The following is a 23,108-nucleotide window of genomic DNA, read 5'->3' on the forward strand; positions in this document are numbered from 1 at the left end:
GACGTCCAGAGTTGCTCTGACTGTGTTGCACATCTCTTTGACATGTGGTGGCGCGGAACCTTTCCTTGATCTGTATCTCCCGTCAGCAGCAGACGTCTTTACACCCGGCCATCTCTTCAGAGTACACAGGGTTGTCTTGGTGGAGCTTGACTTCATAGCTCCGACCGGTTCTCAAGTGCAACACAGCTCTGTGTGACACATCTCTGACATGGCTCTCAGGGTTTGGCGGCAGGCACAGACTCTGTACTTTATGGCAGCCTCCCATCAGCATGACCCTTGATGCCAGCGGGATCCTCTGCCACCCTACGCTCCATCGATAGCCTGTCGCATTACAGGGGAGTCGGGGCCATCTTGGAGTTTTTGAATGCGACACAACTTGCAGTTGAACGTCACTCACCTTGCGTCGGTAGCGCACTCGTGGCCGGCGGATGACAGGAGGCGGGCAGATGTGTCCTCGTTAGTATAGTGGTGAGTATCCCCGCCTGTCACGCGGGAGACCGGGGTTCGATTCCCCGACGGGGAGGCGCGCTCTCTTTAGCCCTGAGATGGCCAAACCCTCAACATGTCATATGTTTTTGGGAAGCTGGCCTGAAGTCCTCTTGAATGGGGCGATTCTTTTAACTTGCAAACACACCCCAGAGGTTGCGTGTCCCATGCATTGGTGGTTCAGTGGTAGAATTCTCGCCTGCCACGCGGGAGGCCCGGGTTCGATTCCCGGCCAATGCAAGGCAGTCTTTTGAACGTGTGCGGAATTGATTGCATTCCCGTAAAAGAAGAAAAGTGAAGTAAATTCAAACTTGAATGCAGAAATGGGCCACATCTCCCAAATCGCTTGTGCCACTGTTTCCAGTATAGGCTCTTGCTGCTGGGAACCAATTCCCGGCTCCTTGGTCATCAGAGCATTGCGGTAGAAGTCGCAGCTGTGCTTGTAGTGGCTTATTACACACCTGGCGGGTTGCAGTCCGTCGCAGGACTTCAGCGCCTGTTTCCGTAGTGTAGTGGTTATCACGTTCGCCTAACACGCGAAAGGTCCCCGGTTCGAGACCGGGCGGAAACATCCTTTACAGAACTGTGAGAGTGTCCGACCTGTACGCGCGGTTGCATGTCTACCTTCAATGTGCATGCATGGGGGTCATTATTGCACTTGGCCTGCGTTTTTCTGGATGTTCAGTTTTGCCAAGAAAGCAACGCAAGTGACCCACAATGTAGATTACCTTCTACACAGTGACGATGAATGAAGGCCCTACGTTGTCCCACTTGTCTGTCAGCATTGGAGACTTGCCGTCAGTTCCGTGCGCTTTTACCTGCCCGTGGCTGGGAGGCCCCAAAGCACAAGGGCAGCAGTTTCCGTAGTGTAGTGGTTATCACGTTCGCCTCACACGCGAAAGGTCCCCGGTTCGAAACCGGGCGGAAACATGTTTGTTTCTTTGTCACCCTGCTCTCCGTCGATGGCGCGTCCTGTTGCAGCGGAATCTGAATGCGACGTGGCTCGCGGTAGAATTCCGTGCCGTTCACGTCGCAGCGTGACTGGCGGGTGACAGGTGATGGTTAGGCGCATGTGTCCTCGTTAGTATAGTGGTGAGTATCCCCGCCTGTCACGCGGGAGACCGGGGTTCGATTCCCCGACGGGGAGACGCTTGCAGTTTAATCATTACATTACATTACAGTCATTTAGCAGACGCTTTTATCCAAAGCGACTTACAATAAGTGCATTCAACATAGGTAGGGAACAAAAACTACTAATCACCAGAAGTATTAAGTGCATTTTCTGCAAAAACAAGCAACCAAGAGTATACCTAGCACTAAGGTAAAAGTGCAATATATCAGCTACCTATTTTCCTTAAACAGATGAGACAACAATAGCAAAATCAAATGAGCAGGAGCTAAAACAAATAAGTGTATCGACTAAACAAGATCCAATAAAACAGTACAACAATAACACAAGCGTTCGTACAACTAGTTAACAACAAGTAGGCCAGGCAGAGAGGATGGGTAGTGTTTCCTGAAGAGGTGGGTTTTCAGCCTGCGGCGAAAGATGGGCAGTGACTCTGCTGTCCTGACATCAGTGGGAAGTTCATTCCACCACTGTGGGGCCAGAACAGAAACAAGTCGTGACCGTGTGGACCGGCCAGAAGGACCCTTGAGTGACAAAGTGTCGTCCCTGGGTGGGCTTGAACCACCAACCTTTCGGTTAACAGCCGAACGCGCTAACCAATTGCGCCACAGAGACTTTATTACTCACCTTTTACACACCTTTTACACACCTTTTCCTTTAAACACCGAGACCTCTGAGCATGTGGAGTTGGACAGTGACGTCCAGAGTTGCTCTGACTGTGTTGCACATCTCTTTGACATGTGGTGGCGTGGAACCTTTCCTTGATCTGTATCTCCCGTCAGCAGCAGACGTCTTTACACCCGGCCATCTCTTCAGAGTACACAGGGTTGTCTTGGTGGAGCTTGACTTCATAGCTCCGACCGGTTCTCAAGTGCAACACAGCTCTGTGTGACACATCTCTGACATGGCTCTCAGGGTTTGGCGGCAGGCACAGACTCTGTACTTTATGGCAGCCTCCCATCAGCATGACCCTTGATGCCAGCGGGATCCTCTGCCACCCTACGCTCCATCGATAGCCTGTCGCATTACAGGGGAGTCGGGGCCATCTTGGAGTTTTTGAATGCGACACAACTTGCAGTTGAACGTCACTCACCTTGCGTCGGTAGCGCACTCGTGGCCGGCGGATGACAGGAGGTGGGCAGATGTGTCCTCGTTAGTATAGTGGTGAGTATCCCCGCCTGTCACGCGGGAGACCGGGGTTCGATTCCCCGACGGGGAGGCGCGCTCTCTTTAGCCCTGAGATGGCCAAACCCTCAACATGTCATATGTTTTTGGGAAGCTGGCCTGAAGTCCTCTTGAATGGGGCGATTCTTTTAACTTGCAAACACACCCCAGAGGTTGCGTGTCCCATGCATTGGTGGTTCAGTGGTAGAATTCTCGCCTGCCACGCGGGAGGCCCGGGTTCGATTCCCGGCCAATGCAAGGCAGTCTTTTGAACGTGTGCGGAATTGATTGCATTCCCGTAAAAGAAGAAAAGTGAAGTAAATTCAAACTTGAATGCAGAAATGGGCCACATCTCCCAAATCGCTTGTGCCACTGTTTCCAGTATAGGCTCTTGCTGCTGGGAACCAATTCCCGGCTCCTTGGTCATCAGAGCATTGCGGTAGAAGTCGCAGCTGTGCTTGTAGTGGCTTATTACACACCTGGCGGGTTGCAGTCCGTCGCAGGACTTCAGCGCCTGTTTCCGTAGTGTAGTGGTTATCACGTTCGCCTAACACGCGAAAGGTCCCCGGTTCGAGACCGGGCGGAAACATCCTTTACAGAACTGTGAGAGTGTCCGACCTGTACGCGCGGTTGCATGTCTACCTTCAATGTGCATGCATGGGGGTCATTATTGCACTTGGCCTGCGTTTTTCTGGATGTTCAGTTTTGCCAAGAAAGCAACGCAAGTGACCCACAATGTAGATTACCTTCTACACAGTGACGATGAATGAAGGCCCTACGTTGTCCCACTTGTCTGTCAGCATTGGAGACTTGCCGTCAGTTCCGTGCGCTTTTACCTGCCCGTGGCTGGGAGGCCCCAAAGCACAAGGGCAGCAGTTTCCGTAGTGTAGTGGTTATCACGTTCGCCTCACACGCGAAAGGTCCCCGGTTCGAAACCGGGCGGAAACATGTTTGTTTCTTTGTCACCCTGCTCTCCGTCGATGGCGCGTCCTGTTGCAGCGGAATCTGAATGCGACGTGGCTCGCGGTAGAATTCCGTGCCGTTCACGTCGCAGCGTGACTGGCGGGTGACAGGTGATGGTTAGGCGCATGTGTCCTCGTTAGTATAGTGGTGAGTATCCCCGCCTGTCACGCGGGAGACCGGGGTTCGATTCCCCGACGGGGAGACGCTTGCAGTTTAAACATTACATTACATTACAGTCATTTAGCAGACGCTTTTATCCAAAGCGACTTACAATAAGTGCATTCAACATAGGTAGGGAACAAAAACTACTAATCACCAGAAGTATTAAGTGCATTTTCTGCAAAAACAAGCAACCAAGAGTATACCTAGCACTAAGGTAAAAGTGCAATATATCAGCTACCTATTTTCCTTAAACAGATGAGACAACAATAGCAAAATCAAATGAGCAGGAGCTAAAACAAATAAGTGTATCGACTAAACAAGATCCAATAAAACAGTACAACAATAACACAAGCGTTCGTACAACTAGTTAACAACAAGTAGGCCAGGCAGAGAGGATGGGTAGTGTTTCCTGAAGAGGTGGGTTTTCAGCCTGCGGCGAAAGATGGGCAGTGACTCTGCTGTCCTGACATCAGTGGGAAGTTCATTCCACCACTGTGGGGCCAGAACAGAAACAAGTCGTGACCGTGTGGACCGGCCAGAAGGACCCTTGAGTGACAAAGTGTCGTCCCTGGGTGGGCTTGAACCACCAACCTTTCGGTTAACAGCCGAACGCGCTAACCAATTGCGCCACAGAGACTTTATTACTCACCTTTTACACACCTTTTACACACCTTTTCCTTTAAACACCGAGACCTCTGAGCATGTGGAGTTGGACAGTGACGTCCAGAGTTGCTCTGACTGTGTTGCACATCTCTTTGACATGTGGTGGCGCGGAACCTTTCCTTGATCTGTATCTCCCGTCAGCAGCAGACGTCTTTACACCCGGCCATCTCTTCAGAGTACACAGGGTTGTCTTGGTGGAGCTTGACTTCATAGCTCCGACCGGTTCTCAAGTGCAACACAGCTCTGTGTGACACATCTCTGACATGGCTCTCAGGGTTTGGCGGCAGGCACAGACTCTGTACTTTATGGCAGCCTCCCATCAGCATGACCCTTGATGCCAGCGGGATCCTCTGCCACCCTACGCTCCATCGATAGCCTGTCGCATTACAGGGGAGTCGGGGCCATCTTGGAGTTTTTGAATGCGACACAACTTGCAGTTGAACGTCACTCACCTTGCGTCGGTAGCGCACTCGTGGCCGGCGGATGACAGGAGGTGGGCAGATGTGTCCTCGTTAGTATAGTGGTGAGTATCCCCGCCTGTCACGCGGGAGACCGGGGTTCGATTCCCCGACGGGGAGGCGCGCTCTCTTTAGCCCTGAGATGGCCAAACCCTCAACATGTCATATGTTTTTGGGAAGCTGGCCTGAAGTCCTCTTGAATGGGGCGATTCTTTTAACTTGCAAACACACCCCAGAGGTTGCGTGTCCCATGCATTGGTGGTTCAGTGGTAGAATTCTCGCCTGCCACGCGGGAGGCCCGGGTTCGATTCCCGGCCAATGCAAGGCAGTCTTTTGAACGTGTGCGGAATTGATTGCATTCCCGTAAAAGAAGAAAAGTGAAGTAAATTCAAACTTGAATGCAGAAATGGGCCACATCTCCCAAATCGCTTGTGCCACTGTTTCCAGTATAGGCTCTTGCTGCTGGGAACCAATTCCCGGCTCCTTGGTCATCAGAGCATTGCGGTAGAAGTCGCAGCTGTGCTTGTAGTGGCTTATTACACACCTGGCGGGTTGCAGTCCGTCGCAGGACTTCAGCGCCTGTTTCCGTAGTGTAGTGGTTATCACGTTCGCCTAACACGCGAAAGGTCCCCGGTTCGAGACCGGGCGGAAACATCCTTTACAGAACTGTGAGAGTGTCCGACCTGTACGCGCGGTTGCATGTCTACCTTCAATGTGCATGCATGGGGGTCATTATTGCACTTGGCCTGCGTTTTTCTGGATGTTCAGTTTTGCCAAGAAAGCAACGCAAGTGACCCACAATGTAGATTACCTTCTACACAGTGACGATGAATGAAGGCCCTACGTTGTCCCACTTGTCTGTCAGCATTGGAGACTTGCCGTCAGTTCCGTGCGCTTTTACCTGCCGGTGGCTGGGAGGCCCCAAAGCACAAGGGCAGCAGTTTCCGTAGTGTAGTGGTTATCACGTTCGCCTCACACGCGAAAGGTCCCCGGTTCGAAACCGGGCGGAAACATGTTTGTTTCTTTGTCACCCTGCTCTCCGTCGATGGCGCGTCCTGTTGCAGCGGAATCTGAATGCGACGTGGCTCGCGGTAGAATTCCGTGCCGTTCACGTCGCAGCGTGACTGGCGGGTGACAGGTGATGGTTAGGCGCATGTGTCCTCGTTAGTATAGTGGTGAGTATCCCCGCCTGTCACGCGGGAGACCGGGGTTCGATTCCCCGACGGGGAGACGCTTGCAGTTTAAACATTACATTACATTACAGTCATTTAGCAGACGCTTTTATCCAAAGCGACTTACAATAAGTGCATTCAACATAGGTAGGGAACAAAAACTACTAATCACCAGAAGTATTAAGTGCATTTTCTGCAAAAACAAGCAACCAAGAGTATACCTAGCACTAAGGTAAAAGTGCAATATATCAGCTACCTATTTTCCTTAAACAGATGAGACAACAATAGCAAAATCAAATGAGCAGGAGCTAAAACAAATAAGTGTATCGACTAAACAAGATCCAATAAAACAGTACAACAATAACACAAGCGTTCGTACAACTAGTTAACAACAAGTAGGCCAGGCAGAGAGGATGGGTAGTGTTTCCTGAAGAGGTGGGTTTTCAGCCTGCGGCGAAAGATGGGCAGTGACTCTGCTGTCCTGACATCAGTGGGAAGTTCATTCCACCACTGTGGGGCCAGAACAGAAACAAGTCGTGACCGTGTGGACCGGCCAGAAGGACCCTTGAGTGACAAAGTGTCGTCCCTGGGTGGGCTTGAACCACCAACCTTTCGGTTAACAGCCGAACGCGCTAACCAATTGCGCCACAGAGACTTTATTACTCACCTTTTACACACCTTTTACACACCTTTTCCTTTAAACACCGAGACCTCTGAGCATGTGGAGTTGGGCAGTGACGTCCAGAGTTGCTCTGACTGTGTTGCACATCTCTTTGACATGTGGTGGCGCGGAACCTTTCCTTGATCTGTATCTCCCGTCAGCAGCAGACGTCTTTACACCCGGCCATCTCTTCAGAGTACACAGGGTTGTCTTGGTGGAGCTTGACTTCATAGCTCCGACCGGTTCTCAAGTGCAACACAGCTCTGTGTGACACATCTCTGACATGGCTCTCAGGGTTTGGCGGCAGGCACAGACTCTGTACTTTATGGCAGCCTCCCATCAGCATGACCCTTGATGCCAGCGGGATCCTCTGCCACCCTACGCTCCATCGATAGCCTGTCGCATTACAGGGGAGTCCGGGCCATCTTGGAGTTTTTGAATGCGACACAACTTGCAGTTGAACGTCACTCACCTTGCGTCGGTAGCGCACTCGTGGCCGGCGGATGACAGGAGGCGGGCAGATGTGTCCTCGTTAGTATAGTGGTGAGTATCCCCGCCTGTCACGCGGGAGACCGGGGTTCGATTCCCCGACGGGGAGGCGCGCTCTCTTTAGCCCTGAGATGGCCAAACCCTCAACATGTCATATGTTTTTGGGAAGCTGGCCTGAAGTCCTCTTGAATGGGGCGATTCTTTTAACTTGCAAACACACCCCAGAGGTTGCGTGTCCCATGCATTGGTGGTTCAGTGGTAGAATTCTCGCCTGCCACGCGGGAGGCCCGGGTTCGATTCCCGGCCAATGCAAGGCAGTCTTTTGAACGTGTGCGGAATTGATTGCATTCCCGTAAAAGAAGAAAAGTGAAGTAAATTCAAACTTGAATGCAGAAATGGGCCACATCTCCCAAATCGCTTGTGCCACTGTTTCCAGTATAGGCTCTTGCTGCTGGGAACCAATTCCCGGCTCCTTGGTCATCAGAGCATTGCGGTAGAAGTCGCAGCTGTGCTTGTAGTGGCTTATTACACACCTGGCGGGTTGCAGTCCGTCGCAGGACTTCAGCGCCTGTTTCCGTAGTGTAGTGGTTATCACGTTCGCCTAACACGCGAAAGGTCCCCGGTTCGAGACCGGGCGGAAACATCCTTTACAGAACTGTGAGAGTGTCCGACCTGTACGCGCGGTTGCATGTCTACCTTCAATGTGCATGCATGGGGGTCATTATTGCACTTGGCCTGCGTTTTTCTGGATGTTCAGTTTTGCCAAGAAAGCAACGCAAGTGACCCACAATGTAGATTACCTTCTACACAGTGACGATGAATGAAGGCCCTACGTTGTCCCACTTGTCTGTCAGCATTGGAGACTTGCCGTCAGTTCCGTGCGCTTTTACCTGCCGGTGGCTGGGAGGCCCCAAAGCACAAGGGCAGCAGTTTCCGTAGTGTAGTGGTTATCACGTTCGCCTCACACGCGAAAGGTCCCCGGTTCGAAACCGGGCGGAAACATGTTTGTTTCTTTGTCACCCTGCTCTCCGTCGATGGCGCGTCCTGTTGCAGCGGAATCTGAATGCGACGTGGCTCGCGGTAGAATTCCGTGCCGTTCACGTCGCAGCGTGATTGGCGGGTGACAGGTGATGGTTAGGCGCATGTGTCCTCGTTAGTATAGTGGTGAGTATCCCCGCCTGTCACGCGGGAGACCGGGGTTCGATTCCCCGACGGGGAGACGCTTGCAGTTTAAACATTACATTACATTACAGTCATTTAGCAGACGCTTTTATCCAAAGCGACTTACAATAAGTGCATTCAACATAGGTAGGGAACAAAAACTACTAATCACCAGAAGTATTAAGTGCATTTTCTGCAAAAACAAGCAACCAAGAGTATACCTAGCACTAAGGTAAAAGTGCAATATATCAGCTACCTATTTTCCTTAAACAGATGAGACAACAATAGCAAAATCAAATGAGCAGGAGCTAAAACAAATAAGTGTATCGACTAAACAAGATCCAATAAAACAGTACAACAATAACACAAGCGTTCGTACAACTAGTTAACAACAAGTAGGCCAGGCAGAGAGGATGGGTAGTGTTTCCTGAAGAGGTGAGTTTTCAGCCTGCGGCGAAAGATGGGCAGTGACTCTGCTGTCCTGACATCAGTGGGAAGTTCATTCCACCACTGTGGGGCCAGAACAGAAACAAGTCGTGACCGTGTGGACCGGCCAGAAGGACCCTTGAGTGACAAAGTGTCGTCCCTGGGTGGGCTTGAACCACCAACCTTTCGGTTAACAGGCGAACGCGCTAACCAATTGCGCCACAGAGACTTTATTACTCACCTTTTACACACCTTTTACACACCTTTTCCTTTAAACACCGAGACCTCTGAGCATGTGGAGTTGGGCAGTGACGTCCAGAGTTGCTCTGACTGTGTTGCACATCTCTTTGACATGTGGTGGCGCGGAACCTTTCCTTGATCTGTATCTCCCGTCAGCAGCAGACGTCTTTACACCCGGCCATCTCTTCAGAGTACACAGGGTTGTCTTGGTGGAGCTTGACTTCATAGCTCCGACCGGTTCTCAAGTGCAACACAGCTCTGTGTGACACATCTCTGACATGGCTCTCAGGGTTTGGCGGCAGGCACAGACTCTGTACTTTATGGCAGCCTCCCATCAGCATGACCCTTGATGCCAGCGGGATCCTCTGCCACCCTACGCTCCATCGATAGCCTGTCGCATTACAGGGGAGTCCGGGCCATCTTGGAGTTTTTGAATGCGACACAACTTGCAGTTGAACGTCACTCACCTTGCGTCGGTAGCGCACTCGTGGCCGGCGGATGACAGGAGGCGGGCAGATGTGTCCTCGTTAGTATAGTGGTGAGTATCCCCGCCTGTCACGCGGGAGACCGGGGTTCGATTCCCCGACGGGGAGGCGCGCTCTCTTTAGCCCTGAGATGGCCAAACCCTCAACATGTCATATGTTTTTGGGAAGCTGGCCTGAAGTCCTCTTGAATGGGGCGATTCTTTTAACTTGCAAACACACCCCAGAGGTTGCGTGTCCCATGCATTGGTGGTTCAGTGGTAGAATTCTCGCCTGCCACGCGGGAGGCCCGGGTTCGATTCCCGGCCAATGCAAGGCAGTCTTTTGAACGTGTGCGGAATTGATTGCATTCCCGTAAAAGAAGAAAAGTGAAGTAAATTCAAACTTGAATGCAGAAATGGGCCACATCTCCCAAATCGCTTGTGCCACTGTTTCCAGTATAGGCTCTTGCTGCTGGGAACCAATTCCCGGCTCCTTGGTCATCAGAGCATTGCGGTAGAAGTCGCAGCTGTGCTTGTAGTGGCTTATTACACACCTGGCTGGTTGCAGTCCGTCGCAGGACTTCAGCGCCTGTTTCCGTAGTGTAGTGGTTATCACGTTCGCCTAACACGCGAAAGGTCCCCGGTTCGAGACCGGGCGGAAACATCCTTTACAGAACTGTGAGAGTGTCCGACCTGTACGCGCGGTTGCATGTCTACCTTCAATGTGCATGCATGGGGGTCATTATTGCACTTGGCCTGCGTTTTTCTGGATGTTCAGTTTTGCCAAGAAAGCAACGCAAGTGACCCACAATGTAGATTACCTTCTACACAGTGACGATGAATGAAGGCCCTACGTTGTCCCACTTGTCTGTCAGCATTGGAGACTTGCCGTCAGTTCCGTGCGCTTTTACCTGCCGGTGGCTGGGAGGCCCCAAAGCACAAGGGCAGCAGTTTCCGTAGTGTAGTGGTTATCACGTTCGCCTCACACGCGAAAGGTCCCCGGTTCGAAACCGGGCGGAAACATGTTTGTTTCTTTGTCACCCTGCTCTCCGTCGATGGCGCGTCCTGTTGCAGCGGAATCTGAATGCGACGTGGCTCGCGGTAGAATTCCGTGCCGTTCACGTCGCAGCGTGACTGGCGGGTGACAGGTGATGGTTAGGCGCATGTGTCCTCGTTAGTATAGTGGTGAGTATCCCCGCCTGTCACGCGGGAGACCGGGGTTCGATTCCCCGACGGGGAGACGCTTGCAGTTTAAACATTACATTACATTACAGTCATTTAGCAGACGCTTTTATCCAAAGCGACTTACAATAAGTGCATTCAACATAGGTAGGGAACAAAAACTACTAATCACCAGAAGTATTAAGTGCATTTTCTGCAAAAACAAGCAACCAAGAGTATACCTAGCACTAAGGTAAAAGTGCAATATATCAGCTACCTATTTTCCTTAAACAGATGAGACAACAATAGCAAAATCAAATGAGCAGGAGCTAAAACAAATAAGTGTATCGACTAAACAAGATCCAATAAAACAGTACAACAATAACACAAGCGTTCGTACAACTAGTTAACAACAAGTAGGCCAGGCAGAGAGGATGGGTAGTGTTTCCTGAAGGGGTGGGTTTTGAGCCTGCGGCGAAAGATGGGCAGTGACTCTGCTGTCCTGACATCAGTGGGAAGTTCATTCCACCACTGTGGGGCCAGAACAGAAACAAGTCGTGACCGTGTGGACCGGCCAGAAGGACCCTTGAGTGACAAAGTGTCGTCCCTGGGTGGGCTTGAACCACCAACCTTTCGGTTAACAGCCGAACGCGCTAACCAATTGCGCCACAGAGACTTTATTACTCACCTTTTACACACCTTTTACACACCTTTTCCTTTAAACACCGAGACCTCTGAGCATGTGGAGTTGGGCAGTGACGTCCAGAGTTGCTCTGACTGTGTTGCACATCTCTTTGACATGTGGTGGCGCGGAACCTTTCCTTGATCTGTATCTCCCGTCAGCAGCAGACGTCTTTACACCCGGCCATCTCTTCAGAGTACACAGGGTTGTCTTGGTGGAGCTTGACTTCATAGCTCCGACCGGTTCTCAAGTGCAACACAGCTCTGTGTGACACATCTCTGACATGGCTCTCAGGGTTTGGCGGCAGGCACAGACTCTGTACTTTATGGCAGCCTCCCATCAGCATGACCCTTGATGCCAGCGGGATCCTCTGCCACCCTACGCTCCATCGATAGCCTGTCGCATTACAGGGGAGTCGGGGCCATCTTGGAGTTTTTGAATGCGACACAACTTGCAGTTGAACGTCACTCACCTTGCGTCGGTAGCGCACTCGTGGCCGGCGGATGACAGGAGGCGGGCAGATGTGTCCTCGTTAGTATAGTGGTGAGTATCCCCGCCTGTCACGCGGGAGACCGGGGTTCGATTCCCCGACGGGGAGGCGCGCTCTCTTTAGCCCTGAGATGGCCAAACCCTCAACATGTCATATGTTTTTGGGAAGCTGGCCTGAAGTCCTCTTGAATGGGGCGATTCTTTTAACTTGCAAACACACCCCAGAGGTTGCGTGTCCCATGCATTGGTGGTTCAGTGGTAGAATTCTCGCCTGCCACGCGGGAGGCCCGGGTTCGATTCCCGGCCAATGCAAGGCAGTCTTTTGAACGTGTGCGGAATTGATTGCATTCCCGTAAAAGAAGAAAAGTGAAGTAAATTCAAACTTGAATGCAGAAATGGGCCACATCTCCCAAATCGCTTGTGCCACTGTTTCCAGTATAGGCTCTTGCTGCTGGGAACCAATTCCCGGCTCCTTGGTCATCAGAGCATTGCGGTAGAAGTCGCAGCTGTGCTTGTAGTGGCTTATTACACACCTGGCGGGTTGCAGTCCGTCGCAGGACTTCAGCGCCTGTTTCCGTAGTGTAGTGGTTATCACGTTCGCCTAACACGCGAAAGGTCCCCGGTTCGAGACCGGGCGGAAACATCCTTTACAGAACTGTGAGAGTGTCCGACCTGTACGCGCGGTTGCATGTCTACCTTCAATGTGCATGCATGGGGGTCATTATTGCACTTGGCCTGCGTTTTTCTGGATGTTCAGTTTTGCCAAGAAAGCAACGCAAGTGACCCACAATGTAGATTACCTTCTACACAGTGACGATGAATGAAGGCCCTACGTTGTCCCACTTGTCTGTCAGCATTGGAGACTTGCCGTCAGTTCCGTGCGCTTTTACCTGCCGGTGGCTGGGAGGCCCCAAAGCACAAGGGCAGCAGTTTCCGTAGTGTAGTGGTTATCACGTTCGCCTCACACGCGAAAGGTCCCCGGTTCGAAACCGGGCGGAAACATGTTTGTTTCTTTGTCACCCTGCTCTCCGTCGATGGCGCGTCCTGTTGCAGCGGAATCTGAATGCGACGTGGCTCGTGGTAGAATTCCGTGCCGTTCACGTCGCAGCGTGACTGGCGGGTGACAGGTGATGGTTAGGCGCATGTGTCCTCGTTAGTATAGTGGTGAGTATCCCCGCCTGTCACGCGGGAGACCGGGGTTCGATTCCCCGACGGGGAGACGCTTGCAGTTTAAACATTACATTACATTACAGTCATTTAGCAGACGCTTTTATCCAAAGCGACTTACAATAAGTGCATTCAACATAGGTAGGGAACAAAAACTACTAATCACCAGAAGTATTAAGTGCATTTTCTGCAAAAACAAGCAACCAAGAGTATACCTAGCACTAAGGTAAAAGTGCAATATATCAGCTACCTATTTTCCTTAAACAGATGAGACAACAATAGCAAAATCAAATGAGCAGGAGCTAAAACAAATAAGTGTATCGACTAAACAAGATCCAATAAAACAGTACAACAATAACACAAGCGTTCGTACAACTAGTTAACAACAAGTAGGCCAGGCAGAGAGGATGGGTAGTGTTTCCTGAAGGGGTGGGTTTTGAGCCTGCGGCGAAAGATGGGCAGTGACTCTGCTGTCCTGACATCAGTGGGAAGTTCATTCCACCACTGTGGGGCCAGAACAGAAACAAGTCGTGACCGTGTGGACCGGCCAGAAGGACCCTTGAGTGACAAAGTGTCGTCCCTGGGTGGGCTTGAACCACCAACCTTTCGGTTAACAGGCGAACGCGCTAACCAATTGCGCCACAGAGACTTTATTACTCACCTTTTACACACCTTTTACACACCTTTTCCTTTAAACACCGAGACCTCTGAGCATGTGGAGTTGGGCAGTGACGTCCAGAGTTGCTCTGACTGTGTTGCACATCTCTTTGACATGTGGTGGCGCGGAACCTTTCCTTGATCTGTATCTCCCGTCAGCAGCAGACGTCTTTACACCCGGCCATCTCTTCAGAGTACACAGGGTTGTCTTGGTGGAGCTTGACTTCATAGCTCCGACCGGTTCTCAAGTGCAACACAGCTCTGTGTGACACATCTCTGACATGGCTCTCAGGGTTTGGCGGCAGGCACAGACTCTGTACTTTATGGCAGCCTCCCATCAGCATGACCCTTGATGCCAGCGGGATCCTCTGCCACCCTACGCTCCATCGATAGCCTGTCGCATTACAGGGGAGTCGGGGCCATCTTGGAGTTTTTGAATGCGACACAACTTGCAGTTGAACGTCACTCACCTTGCGTCGGTAGCGCACTCGTGGCCGGCGGATGACAGGAGGCGGGCAGATGTGTCCTCGTTAGTATAGTGGTGAGTATCCCCGCCTGTCACGCGGGAGACCGGGGTTCGATTCCCCGACGGGGAGGCGCGCTCTCTTTAGCCCTGAGATGGCCAAACCCTCAACATGTCATATGTTTTTGGGAAGCTGGCCTGAAGTCCTCTTGAATGGGGCGATTCTTTTAACTTGCAAACACACCCCAGAGGTTGCGTGTCCCATGCATTGGTGGTTCAGTGGTAGAATTCTCGCCTGCCACGCGGGAGGCCCGGGTTCGATTCCCGGCCAATGCAAGGCAGTCTTTTGAACGTGTGCGGAATTGATTGCATTCCCGTAAAAGAAGAAAAGTGAAGTAAATTCAAACTTGAATGCAGAAATGGGCCACATCTCCCAAATCGCTTGTGCCACTGTTTCCAGTATAGGCTCTTGCTGCTGGGAACCAATTCCCGGCTCCTTGGTCATCAGAGCATTGCGGTAGAAGTCGCAGCTGTGCTTGTAGTGGCTTATTACACACCTGGCGGGTTGCAGTCCGTCGCAGGACTTCAGTGCCTGTTTCCGTAGTGTAGTGGTTATCACGTTCGCCTAACACGCGAAAGGTCCCCGGTTCGAGACCGGGCGGAAACATCCTTTACAGAACTGTGAGAGTGTCCGACCTGTACGCGCGGTTGCATGTCTACCTTCAATGTGCATGCATGGGGGTCATTATTGCACTTGGCCTGCGTTTTTCTGGATGTTCAGTTTTGCCAAGAAAGCAACGCAAGTGACCCACAATGTAGATTACCTTCTACACAGTGACGATGAATGAAGGCCCTACGTTGTCCCACTTGTCTGTCAGCATTGGAGACTTGCCGTCAGTTCCGTGCGCTTTTACCTGCCGGTGGCTGGGAGGCCCCAAAGCACAAGGGCAGCAGTTTCCGTAGTGTAGTGGTTATCACGTTCGCCTCACACGCGAAAGGTCCCCGGTTCGAAACCGGGCGGAAACATGTTTGTTTCTTTGTCACCCTGCTCTCCGTCGATGGCGCGTCCTGTTGCAGCGGAATCTGAATGCGACGTGGCTCGCGGTAGAATTCCGTGCCGTTCACGTCGCAGCGTGACTGGCGGGTGACAGGTGATGGTTAGGCGCATGTGTCCTCGTTAGTATAGTGGTGAGTATCCCCGCCTGTCACGCGGGAGACCGGGGTTCGATTCCCCGACGGGGAGACGCTTGCAGTTTAAACATTACATTACATTACAGTCATTTAGCAGACGCTTTTATCCAAAGCGACTTACAATAAGTGCATTCAACATAGGTAGGGAACAAAAACTACTAATCACCAGAAGTATTAAGTGCATTTTCTGCAAAAACAAGCAACCAAGAGTATACCTAGCACTAAGGTAAAAGTGCAATATATCAGCTACCTATTTTCCTTAAACAGATGAGACAACAATAGCAAAATCAAATGAGCAGGAGCTAAAACAAATAAGTGTATCGACTAAACAAGATCCAATAAAACAGTACAACAATAACACAAGCGTTCGTACAACTAGTTAACAACAAGTAGGCCAGGCAGAGAGGATGGGTAGTGTTTCCTGAAGAGGTGGGTTTTCAGCCTGCGGCGAAAGATGGGCAGTGACTCTGCTGTCCTGACATCAGTGGGAAGTTCATTCCACCACTGTGGGGCCAGAACAGAAACAAGTCGTGACCGTGTGGACCGGCCAGAAGGACCCTTGAGTGACAAAGTGTCGTCCCTGGGTGGGCTTGAACCACCAACCTTTCGGTTAACAGCCGAACGCGCTAACCAATTGCGCCACAGAGACTTTATTACTCACCTTTTACACACCTTTTACACACCTTTTCCTTTAAACACCGAGACCTCTGAGCATGTGGAGTTGGACAGTGACGTCCAGAGTTGCTCTGACTGTGTTGCACATCTCTTTGACATGTGGTGGCGCGGAACCTTTCCTTGATCTGTATCTCCCGTCAGCAGCAGACGTCTTTACACCCGGCCATCTCTTCAGAGTACACAGGGTTGTCTTGGTGGAGCTTGACTTCATAGCTCCGACCGGTTCTCAAGTGCAACACAGCTCTGTGTGACACATCTCTGACATGGCTCTCAGGGTTTGGCGGCAGGCACAGACTCTGTACTTTATGGCAGCCTCCCATCAGCATGACCCTTGATGCCAGCGGGATCCTCTGCCACCCTACGCTCCATCGATAGCCTGTCGCATTACAGGGGAGTCGGGGCCATCTTGGAGTTTTTGAATGCGACACAACTTGCAGTTGAACGTCACTCACCTTGCGTCGGTAGCGCACTCGTGGCCGGCGGATGACAGGAGGCGGGCAGATGTGTCCTCGTTAGTATAGTGGTGAGTATCCCCGCCTGTCACGCGGGAGACCGGGGTTCGATTCCCCGACGGGGAGGCGCGCTCTCTTTAGCCCTGAGATGGCCAAACCCTCAACATGTCATATGTTTTTGGGAAGCTGGCCTGAAGTCCTCTTGAATGGGGCGATTCTTTTAACTTGCAAACACACCCCAGAGGTTGCGTGTCCCATGCATTGGTGGTTCAGTGGTAGAATTCTCGCCTGCCACGCGGGAGGCCCGGGTTCGATTCCCGGCCAATGCAAGGCAGTCTTTTGAACGTGTGCGGAATTGATTGCATTCCCGTAAAAGAAGAAAAGTGAAGTAAATTCAAACTTGAATGCAGAAATGGGCCACATCTCCCAAATCGCTTGTGCCACTGTTTCCAGTATAGGCTCTTGCTGCTGGGAACCAATTCCCGGCTCCTTGGTCATCAGAGCATTGCGGTAGAAGTCGCAGCTGTGCTTGTAGTGGCTTATTACACACCTGGCGGGTTGCAGTCCGTCGCAGGACTTCAGCGCCTGTTTCCGTAGTGTAGTGGTTATCACGTTCGCCTAACACGCGAAAGGTCCCCGGTTCGAGACCGGGCGGAAACATCCTTTACAGAACTGTGAGAGTGTCCGACCTGTACGCGCGGTTGCATGTCTACCTTCAATGTGCATGCATGGGGGTCATTATTGCACTTGGCCTGCGTTTTTCTGGATGTTCAGTTTTGCCAAGAAAGCAACGCAAGTGACCCACAATGTAGATTACCTTCTACACAGTGACGATGAATGAAGGCCCTACGTTGTCCCACTTGTCTGTCAGCATTGGAGACTTGCCGTCAGTTCCGTGCGCTTTTACCTGCCGGTGGCTGGGAGGCCCCAAAGCACAAGGGCAGCAGTTTCCGTAGTGTAGTGGTTATCACGTTCGCCTCACACGCGAAAGGTCCCCGGTTCGAAACCGGGCGGAAACATGTTTGTTTCTTTGTCACCCTGCTCTCCGTCGATGGCGCGTCCTGTTGCAGCGGAATCTGAATGCGACGTGGCTCGCGGTAGAATTCCGTGCCGTTCACGTCGCAGCGTGACTGGCGGGTGACAGGTGATGGTTAGGCGCATGTGTCCTCGTTAGTATAGTGGTGAGTATCCCCGCCTGTCACGCGGGAGACCGGGGTTCGATTCCCCGACGGGGAGACGCTTGCAGTTTAAACATTACATTACATTACAGTCATTTAGCAGACGCTTTTATCCAAAGCGACTTACAATAAGTGCATTCAACATAGGTAGGGAACAAAAACTACTAATCACCAGAAGTATTAAGTGCATTTTCTGCAAAAACAAGCAACCAAGAGTATACCTAGCACTAAGGTAAAAGTGCAATATATCAGCTACCTATTTTCCTTAAACAGATGAGACAACAATAGCAAAATCAAATGAGCAGGAGCTAAAACAAATAAGTGTATCGACTAAACAAGATCCAATAAAACAGTACAACAATAACACAAGCGTTCGTACAACTAGTTAACAACAAGTAGGCCAGGCAGAGAGGATGGGTAGTGTTTCCTGAAGAGGTGGGTTTTCAGCCTGCGGCGAAAGATGGGCAGTGACTCTGCTGTCCTGACATCAGTGGGAAGTTCATTCCACCACTGTGGGGCCAGAACAGAAACAAGTCGTGACCGTGTGGACCGGCCAGAAGGACCCTTGAGTGACAAAGTGTCGTCCCTGGGTGGGCTTGAACCACCAACCTTTCGGTTAACAGCCGAACGCGCTAACCAATTGCGCCACAGAGACTTTATTACTCACCTTTTACACACCTTTTACACACCTTTTCCTTTAAACACAGAGACCTCTGAGCATGTGGAGTTGGACAGTGACGTCCAGAGTTGCTCTGACTGTGTTGCACATCTCTTTGACATGTGGTGGCGCGGAACCTTTCCTTGATCTGTATCTCCCGTCAGCAGCAGACGTCTTTACACCCGGCCATCTCTTCAGAGTACACAGGGTTGTCTTGGTGGAGCTTGACTTCATAGCTCCGACCGGTTCTCAAGTGCAACACAGCTCTGTGTGACACATCTCTGACATGGCTCTCAGGGTTTGGCGGCAGGCACAGACTCTGTACTTTATGGCAGCCTCCCATCAGCATGACCCTTGATGCCAGCGGGATCCTCTGCCACCCTACGCTCCATCGATAGCCTGTCGCATTACAGGGGAGTCGGGGCCATCTTGGAGTTTTTGAATGCGACACAACTTGCAGTTGAACGTCACTCACCTTGCGTCGGTAGCGCACTCGTGGCCGGCGGATGACAGGAGGCGGGCAGATGTGTCCTCGTTAGTATAGTGGTGAGTATCCCCGCCTGTCACGCGGGAGACCGGGGTTCGATTCCCCGACGGGGAGGCGCGCTCTCTTTAGCCCTGAGATGGCCAAACCCTCAACATGTCATATGTTTTTGGGAAGCTGGCCTGAAGTCCTCTTGAATGGGGCGATTCTTTTAACTTGCAAACACACCCCAGAGGTTGCGTGTCCCATGCATTGGTGGTTCAGTGGTAGAATTCTCGCCTGCCACGCGGGAGGCCCGGGTTCGATTCCCGGCCAATGCAAGGCAGTCTTTTGAACGTGTGCGGAATTGATTGCATTCCCGTAAAAGAAGAAAAGTGAAGTAAATTCAAACTTGAATGCAGAAATGGGCCACATCTCCCAAATCGCTTGTGCCACTGTTTCCAGTATAGGCTCTTGCTGCTGGGAACCAATTCCCGGCTCCTTGGTCATCAGAGCATTGCGGTAGAAGTCGCAGCTGTGCTTGTAGTGGCTTATTACACACCTGGCGGGTTGCAGTCCGTCGCAGGACTTCAGCGCCTGTTTCCGTAGTGTAGTGGTTATCACGTTCGCCTAACACGCGAAAGGTCCCCGGTTCGAGACCGGGCGGAAACATCCTTTACAGAACTGTGAGAGTGTCCGACCTGTACGCGCGGTTGCATGTCTACCTTCAATGTGCATGCATGGGGGTCATTATTGCACTTGGCCTGCGTTTTTCTGGATGTTCAGTTTTGCCAAGAAAGCAACGCAAGTGACCCACAATGTAGATTACCTTCTACACAGTGACGATGAATGAAGGCCCTACGTTGTCCCACTTGTCTGTCAGCATTGGAGACTTGCCGTCAGTTCCGTGCGCTTTTACCTGCCCGTGGCTGGGAGGCCCCAAAGCACAAGGGCAGCAGTTTCCGTAGTGTAGTGGTTATCACGTTCGCCTCACACGCGAAAGGTCCCCGGTTCGAAACCGGGCGGAAACATGTTTGTTTCTTTGTCACCCTGCTCTCCGTCGATGGCGCGTCCTGTTGCAGCGGAATCTGAATGCGACGTGGCTCGCGGTAGAATTCCGTGCCGTTCACGTCGCAGCGTGACTGGCGGGTGACAGGTGATGGTTAGGCGCATGTGTCCTCGTTAGTATAGTGGTGAGTATCCCCGCCTGTCACGCGGGAGACCGGGGTTCGATTCCCCGACGGGGAGACGCTTGCAGTTTAATCATTACATTACATTACAGTCATTTAGCAGACGCTTTTATCCAAAGCGACTTACAATAAGTGCATTCAACATAGGTAGGGAACAAAAACTACTAATCACCAGAAGTATTAAGTGCATTTTCTGCAAAAACAAGCAACCAAGAGTATACCTAGCACTAAGGTAAAAGTGCAATATATCAGCTACCTATTTTCCTTAAACAGATGAGACAACAATAGCAAAATCAAATGAGCAGGAGCTAAAACAAATAAGTGTATCGACTAAACAAGATCCAATAAAACAGTACAACAATAACACAAGCGTTCGTACAACTAGTTAACAACAAGTAGGCCAGGCAGAGAGGATGGGTAGTGTTTCCTGAAGAGGTGGGTTTTCAGCCTGCGGCGAAAGATGGGCAGTGACTCTGCTGTCCTGACATCAGTGGGAAGTTCATTCCACCACTGTGGGGCCAGAACAGAAACAAGTCGTGACCGTGTGGACCGGCCAGAAGGACCCTTGAGTGACAAAGTGTCGTCCCTGGGTGGGCTTGAACAACCAACCTTTCGGTTAACAGCCGAACGCGCTAACCAATTGCGCCACAGAGACTTTATTACTCACCTTTTACACACCTTTTACACACCTTTTCCTTTAAACACCGAGACCTCTGAGCATGTGGAGTTGGACAGTGACGTCCAGAGTTGCTCTGACTGTGTTGCACATCTCTTTGACATGTGGTGGCGTGGAACCTTTCCTTGATCTGTATCTCCCGTCAGCAGCAGACGTCTTTACACCCGGCCATCTCTTCAGAGTACACAGGGTTGTCTTGGTGGAGCTTGACTTCATAGCTCCGACCGGTTCTCAAGTGCAACACAGCTCTGTGTGACACATCTCTGACATGGCTCTCAGGGTTTGGCGGCAGGCACAGACTCTGTACTTTATGGCAGCCTCCCATCAGCATGACCCTTGATGCCAGCGGGATCCTCTGCCACCCTACGCTCCATCGATAGCCTGTCGCATTACAGGGGAGTCGGGGCCATCTTGGAGTTTTTGAATGCGACACAACTTGCAGTTGAACGTCACTCACCTTGCGTCGGTAGCGCACTCGTGGCCGGCGGATGACAGGAGGTGGCCAGATGTGTCCTCGTTAGTATAGTGGTGAGTATCCCCGCCTGTCACGCGGGAGACCGGGGTTCGATTCCCCGACGGGGAGGCGCGCTCTCTTTAGCCCTGAGATGGCCAAACCCTCAACATGTCATATGTTTTTGGGAAGCTGGCCTGAAGTCCTCTTGAATGGGGCGATTCTTTTAACTTGCAAACACACCCCAGAGGTTGCGTGTCCCATGCATTGGTGGTTCAGTGGTAGAATTCTCGCCTGCCACGCGGGAGGCCCGGGTTCGATTCCCGGCCAATGCAAGGCAGTCTTTTGAACGTGTGCGGAATTGATTGCATTCCCGTAAAAGAAGAAAAGTGAAGTAAATTCAAACTTGAATGCAGAAATGGGCCACATCTCCCAAATCGCTTGTGCCACTGTTTCCAGTATAGGCTCTTGCTGCTGGGAACCAATTCCCGGCTCCTTGGTCATCAGAGCATTGCGGTAGAAGTCGCAGCTGTGCTTGTAGTGGCTTATTACACACCTGGCGGGTTGCAGTCCGTCGCAGGACTTCAGCGCCTGTTTCCGTAGTGTAGTGGTTATCACGTTCGCCTAACACGCGAAAGGTCCCCGGTTCGAGACCGGGCGGAAACATCCTTTACAGAACTGTGAGAGTGTCCGACCTGTACGCGCGGTTGCATGTCTACCTTCAATGTGCATGCATGGGGGTCATTATTGCACTTGGCCTGCGTTTTTCTGGATGTTCAGTTTTGCCAAGAAAGCAACGCAAGTGACCCACAATGTAGATTACCTTCTACACAGTGACGATGAATGAAGGCCCTACGTTGTCCCACTTGTCTGTCAGCATTGGAGACTTGCCGTCAGTTCCGTGCGCTTTTACCTGCCGGTGGCTGGGAGGCCCCAAAGCACAAGGGCAGCAGTTTCCGTAGTGTAGTGGTTATCACGTTCGCCTCACACGCGAAAGGTCCCCGGTTCGAAACCGGGCGGAAACATGTTTGTTTCTTTGTCACCCTGCTCTCCGTCGATGGCGCGTCCTGTTGCAGCGGAATCTGAATGCGACGTGGCTCGCGGTAGAATTCCGTGCCGTTCACGTCGCAGCGTGACTGGCGGGTGACAGGTGATGGTTAGGCGCATGTGTCCTCGTTAGTATAGTGGTGAGTATCCCCGCCTGTCACGCGGGAGACCGGGGTTCGATTCCCCGACGGGGAGACGCTTGCAGTTTAAACATTACATTACATTACAGTCATTTAGCAGACGCTTTTATCCAAAGCGACTTACAATAAGTGCATTCAACATAGGTAGGGAACAAAAACTACTAATCACCAGAAGTATTAAGTGCATTTTCTGCAAAAACAAGCAACCAAGAGTATACCTAGCACTAAGGTAAAAGTGCAATATATCAGCTACCTATTTTCCTTAAACAGATGAGACAACAATAGCAAAATCAAATGAGCAGGAGCTAAAACAAATAAGTGTATCGACTAAACAAGATCCAATAAAACAGTACAACAATAACACAAGCGTTCGTACAACTAGTTAACAACAAGTAGGCCAGGCAGAGAGGATGGGTAGTGTTTCCTGAAGAGGTGGGTTTTCAGCCTGCGGCGAAAGATGGGCAGTGACTCTGCTGTCCTGACATCAGTGGGAAGTTCATTCCACCACTGTGGGGCCAGAACAGAAACAAGTCGTGACCGTGTGGACCGGCCAGAAGGACCCTTGAGTGACAAAGTGTCGTCCCTGGGTGGGCTTGAACCACCAACCTTTCGGTTAACAGCCGAACGCGCTAACCAATTGCGCCACAGAGACTTTATTACTCACCTTTTACACACCTTTTACACACCTTTTCCTTTAAACACCGAGACCTCTGAGCATGTGGAGTTGGACA

Source organism: Gymnoscopelus braueri (genome assembly GCF_963280865.1).
Source record: "Gymnoscopelus braueri genome assembly, chromosome: 10".
Classification (NCBI taxonomy): domain Eukaryota; kingdom Metazoa; phylum Chordata; class Actinopteri; order Myctophiformes; family Myctophidae; genus Gymnoscopelus; species Gymnoscopelus braueri.